Source organism: Panicum hallii, chromosome 4, assembly GCF_002211085.1.
Source record: "Panicum hallii strain FIL2 chromosome 4, PHallii_v3.1, whole genome shotgun sequence".
NCBI classification, from domain to species: domain Eukaryota; kingdom Viridiplantae; phylum Streptophyta; class Magnoliopsida; order Poales; family Poaceae; genus Panicum; species Panicum hallii.
In genome coordinates, this window is record NC_038045.1 from 2058564 (window position 1) to 2064563 (window position 6000).

The window sequence follows — 6000 nt, forward strand, 5'->3', positions numbered from 1 at the left end:
TTTATGATAGCACGGCCGGCGACATTGAGCTAGATTGAGAGACTTGCTTTGCATGTACTCTATTGTTTTTATCGATCATTGTTGTTTTGAGTTAGGTTGAGCCTTGTTTTGAGTTTTGGACGAGGCTAATTGATTGTACATGTGTTATATAATACTATCTTTGCTTGTGTGTATCGCACTGTGTGAATTGTATGGATGCGTGCGATGATTGCGGTGAATTCTGTGAATTGAAATCTTTTGCAGGTATTTGAATGCAGCTGCCAAATCCTGGCTAGTTCCAGGATGCAGCTGGGGAAAAAAAGGCCCCTGTTGGAGGTAGACTAATGCAAGACGCGCCTCGCTTAGGGCGCGACTCTCAATAGGCTCCCAGTGGCGCCTGTGTGAAGCCAAGGCGAGACGCGCCGTAAGTGAGACGCATCTCGCATCTGTGACTAATGCGAGACGCGCCTAAACTAGAGCGCGTCTCTCATTTGGCTCCCAGGGAAGCCTGTGTGAAGCCAAGGCGAGACGCGCCGTAAGTGAGGCGCGTCTTGCATTTTGGTAATCTGAGACGCGTGTGAGGCGCGTCTCAGATTACTTTTTAATCTGCGACGCGGTAATGCGGGACGCGACCCCTGCGCGTCTAGCATTTTGCCTAGGGCGCGTCTCAGATTAGGGCTTCTGGCGTAGTGTCCCCTTTAATTATATTAAGTCTCTTAGACCATTCTAGAGAGAGACCTTTCTTTTGTCTGCAAAATGTCCAATGAACAAATTGTGTTTTAGAAATAAGAATTATAATTTTATTTCAAGTGCACATAAAATGAGAATACCTTCAAATCTTTACCAAGAGTCAAGTGAAACAGGTGCTGTTCTAAGATTTTCTATTAAAAGAAGATTTTATATACAAGGAAATAAGTGGAAGCATACTGTCAAAATAACTCAGGTCGTAGGGAAAGCGTACCAAAGATGAACCGGGTGCAGGTTACCATTTTGTATGAATGTTTAGGGAGAAAAATCACATACGTTGAGGATTCCTCTGCAGGGAAGAAAAGAATGCAGGCGCGCCAGTGTACCAAGCACATAAAAATAAATAAACAACAAAGATTAAGGGAACACAGACTCTATTCATATTTTGAAAATACAAATACCAATTATGTGTGCTCCATAACCTGCCGTATGGCAGATCCGACTTGGACGACGTGGTCTTCTCACTACCGGAAACGCGGACTTTGCCGAGTGTCCGAGGCTTTGCCGAGTGCTAAATATCGGGCACTCGGCAAAGAGACTCTTTGCCGAGTGCAACACTCGGCAAAGAAAAACACACGGTAAACGCATTCTTTGCCGAGCGCCACACACTCGGCAAAGAAAAACACTCGGCAGAGAACACTTTGCCGAGTGTCGGGCGCTCGGCAAAGGACGACACTCGGCAAACAAGCGCCACGCAATTAACGGCGTCATTCTTTGCCGAGTGCCGCATCACAGGCACTCGGCAAAGAGACGTTTTGCCGAGTGCTTGGCCAGGACACTCGGCAAAATGTACATATTTTTTTTCTCTATTTCCTCCTAATTTTTTTATATTGTCATCCTACATTCTCCTCAACAACATATGTAATTTAGGTTCACTTCTCAAAGTGTCCGCTATATTTTATCAATTTCTTTTATTTTATTGAATTTCTTGAATAATTCAAATTTGAACTGCGTGGTCATTCGAATGGTGGAGAAAATGAATGAAAAATTGTTATTTATGTTAATGAGCATGCTTTGATGCCTTACCGAAAAATGGACCAGAAATTTTTGAACTACTATTCACGAAATATGGCGACTAAATTGTGTTCGAGTCGTATTTAAATTGTATAAAAAGCAAATTTGGTCGGAAAATTATGAAACTTGTCGAGATGTCATGTTATCATGTGAGGATATTGTGATAAAATTTTTATAAAATTTCGTGAAAGTTTGCAATCTACAATGCTTAACACCTAATCGGTCTGTATATAAAATCATACATCTTTTTGGGAAACTTTTAATTTGTAAGCATCATATGTTTTACTTTAACGAAACCTCGTCAAATTTTTAACATAGTTTCCCCATGTGATATCATTACATCTCGACAAGTTTCATAATTTTCGGACCATATTTGGATTTTATACATTTTAAAAACAACTGAACAATAAGTTCGTCGTCATGTTTCGTGGACAACAAATTTGAAATTTCTGATTTTTTTCTCGATAATATCTTAACGCATGCTTCAATAACGTGAATATCAATTTTTGATTCATTATTTTCCATTATTCGTGTGACTTGTAGTTCAAATTTTAATAATTACAAGAAATTCAATAACATGAAATAAATTGATGAAATATAGCAAACACTTTGATTAATGGGCACGAATTGCACATACTGTTGCATGTAATGTGAGTATCAATTCAAAAAAGTTTGGTGGCAAATAGTTGTAAAAAATTAAAATAATTTGCCGAGTGCCTGTTAGCGGCGCTCGGCAAAGCCTCCTCTTTGCCGAGAGCCTGCTCGGGGCGCTCGGCAAAGCCTCCCTCTTTGCCGAGTGCCTCTGATCTGAGGCGCTCGGCAAAGAGAAGGCTTTGCCGAGCGCCTCAGATCGGAGGCACTCGACAAAGAGGGAGTATATACCAGCGCCCACCCCGCCCCCCGCGCGCCCATTACGCACACGCTATTTTCAATTTCGCCCGCGCCTGCGCCCCCGCCCCCGCCCCCGCCCCCGCCGCGCCGCCGTCGCTCCCCCGCCCCGCGGCCCCGGCCGCGTCCCCAGCCCCCGCCGCGCCCCCGGCCGCCGCCGCGCCCCCGCCCCCCCCCCCCCAGCCCGAGCCGCCGCCGCGCCCCTCCCCGGCCCGAGCCGCCGCCGCGCCCCCGGCCGCGAGCCGCGCCCCGGCCCGAGCCGCCGCCGCACCCCCGGCCCCCGTCGTGCATGGTAAGACTAGAGTCTCCAGATGCACTTGTGGCGAATTATTACTACATGTTTGGATACTCATGGAAACAACAGCACCAGTACAAACTAGAACATCCAAAGATACATAGGAGCCATACTCTTACAAGGTTTACATCACTTCAAAGAAGAGAACACAAAGCTCTTATTAGTCACTTCTGACACATCACTTTCAGACTGTTGTTTCTTCTTTTCTTAGACAAATTTAACTGCAGCAGCGCTGGCTTTTGGAGAAACGCAGATGGGGCAGTGTGTAAGGATGACAAAGCCTACAGATGATAGAACGGATGTTCATTGCTTGATTACCAGAACCTGTAGACTCCAATTCATTTCAGAAGTCCTGTTGATGATGTCCCTCAACTTATCTGGGTTCTGCGATGTAGTTAGCAGAAGCTCCTTAGTGTTCTGTATTTCCACACGTAAATAATTGGCAATCTCCTCACCCACTTGCATCAGTGCATTTCTTCCCATAGGATTCACAAGGTTCAACAGAATACCATTTAGTGAAGATATGTGTTGCTGCACTTCTTCTTGTACATGTTCGTTCTATTTACAAGCACTACCGGAAATGAATACCATTTAGTGAAGATATGTGTGCCTCCTTTGATGTAACATGTGTAACATATATTGAGGCTTCCATTGCAGGTACTGCCCCCCGCCGCGCCCTCGGCCGTGCCCCCGTCGCGCCCCGGCCGCTGCAGGTACTGCATCCGTTCATGTTCCACCAGCTGATGCACGTTTCTTTAAAAAAATAAACCATGTATCTTTAGGAGTTGTTATAGATCATTCTGCTGTGTTGATATAACATGCCATATTCCTCGCTCCCGTGCATATACGTAGGGCAATTGATATTACTCTATCTCCGGTGTATATGTTAGAGGATGGAAGACCGTGCGTGGATGTACACTGGCCGGCCAAGTCAGGTTGGGATGACTAGTGAATGGATCAGAAAGACCGATGCTTTCTTGGAAATGGCGTTTGGTGAAGCTGCTAAAGGAGCGAATATGATTCTCTGCCCATGCAGCAAGTGTGCAAACAGGAAAAGATAAAATAAGAAGAACATGGGGGAACATCTTTGCAAGAATGGATTTACGGCAGACTATACCCGGTGGATCTACCACGGTGAAGCCAATCGTATGAGAGAGGATGTGGTGAGACTACGTGTCGAGGATTATGATGCTAATGCCGGTGTAGCGGACATGTTGGATGACTATGGGGAGGCACGGTTCGCCGAGGGACAAACGGAGGAGGAGCCAGAGTCGACCGCAAAGGCGTTCTACGACATGCTTGCCGCATCACATAAACCCCTTCATGGACATACGACGGTTTCTCAGCTTGATGCCATTGGACGCATAATGGCGTTAAAGTCGCAGTACAGTCTGAGTCGAGGCGCCTTTGATGCTTTATTGACAGTTATTGGCAGCCTGCTTCCGAAGGGTCACATTCTGCCAAAGAGCATGTACGAGGCACGGAAACTGCTTCGTGCACTTAAGATGCCGTATGAGCAGATACATGCTTGTAGGAATGGGTGCATCCTGTTTAGGAAAGAATACACGGAAGCAAAGTACTGTCCAAAGTGTAAATTATCAAGGTTCATGGAGGTAGACTGTGATGGTGATGGCCCAAAGAGGCAGCTTAACATTCCCATGACAGTCCTACGATACCTTCCGTTCATACCGAGGATCCAGAGGCTATACATGACTGAGGACTACGCGAAACAAATGACTTGGCACAAAAATGGCAAACGATACAATCCTGACAAGATGGTACATGCATCCGATGGTGAAGCATGGAAACACTTTGATAGCATTCATCATGAGAAAACCAGAGATGCTCGTAATGTACGTGTTGCGCTGGCAACAGATGGGTTCAATCCTTATGGAATGTCGGCTGCCACATACACATGCTGGCCTGTATTCGTTATCCCCCTCAATCTTCCCCCGGGCGTATGCTTTCAACGGCAGAACATAATCTTGTCGTTGATTATTCCTGGACACCCGGGGAATAATATGGGTGTGTTCATGGAGCCTCTCATTGATGATTTGATCCATGCTTGGGAGGACGGGGTATGGACATACGATCGGGCTACAAAGCAAAACTTCATAATGCATATTTGGTACCAATACTCCATGCATGACTTGCTGGCGTATGGGGTATTATGCGCATGGTGTGTTCACGGGAAGTTCCCATGTCCTGTATGCAAGGAAGGTCTTAGGTTCATTTGGTTGCAGAAGGGTGGCAAGTATGTTGCTTTCGACAAACATCGGCAATTCCTCCCTCTTGACCATCCATTCAGACGAGACATCAAGAACTTTACGAAAGGTGTCGCAGTGACAAGCCTTGCACCACCAATGAAGACTAGTGCCGCAATTCGTCAGGAAATAGATGGTCTCGTGGTCAATCCAGCAGGTGGCTTTGTGGGATATAGCGAACAACATATGTGGACTCATAAGTCAGGCTTGACTCAGCTCCCCTACTATGATGACCTGATCCTTCCACACAACATTGATGCCATGCACACCGAAAAGAATATCGCTGAGGCACTTTGGTCAACAATCATGGATATTCCCGGCAAGACAAAGGGCAACGTTAAGGCTAGAGTTGATCTGGCAATATTATGTGATAGACCGAACCTAGAGATGAAGCCTCCTTGTCGCGGAAAGACATGGAGAAGGCCTAAGGCCGATTTCGTCTTGACCAAGCCCCAGAGGAGGGAAGTACTAGAGTGGATTAAGAAGTTGATGTGACCTGATGGGTATGCAGCTAATCTGAGTAGGGGGGTCAACTTTTCATCTATGCGAGTCTTAGGGATGAAGAGTCATGACTACCACATATGGATTGAGCGGCTTCTTCCGGCGATGGTTCGAGGCTATTTCCCTGAGCATGTCTGGCTAGTATTTGCAGAGTTGAGCTATTTCTTCCGCCAGCTTTGTGCCAAGGAGTTATCTCGGACCGTGGTTGCAGACTTAGAAAGAATGGCACCGGTGTTGCTTTGTAAGTTGGAGAAGATCCTTCCCCCCGGCTTTTTCAATCCGATGGAGCATATGATTTTGCACCTCCCGTAT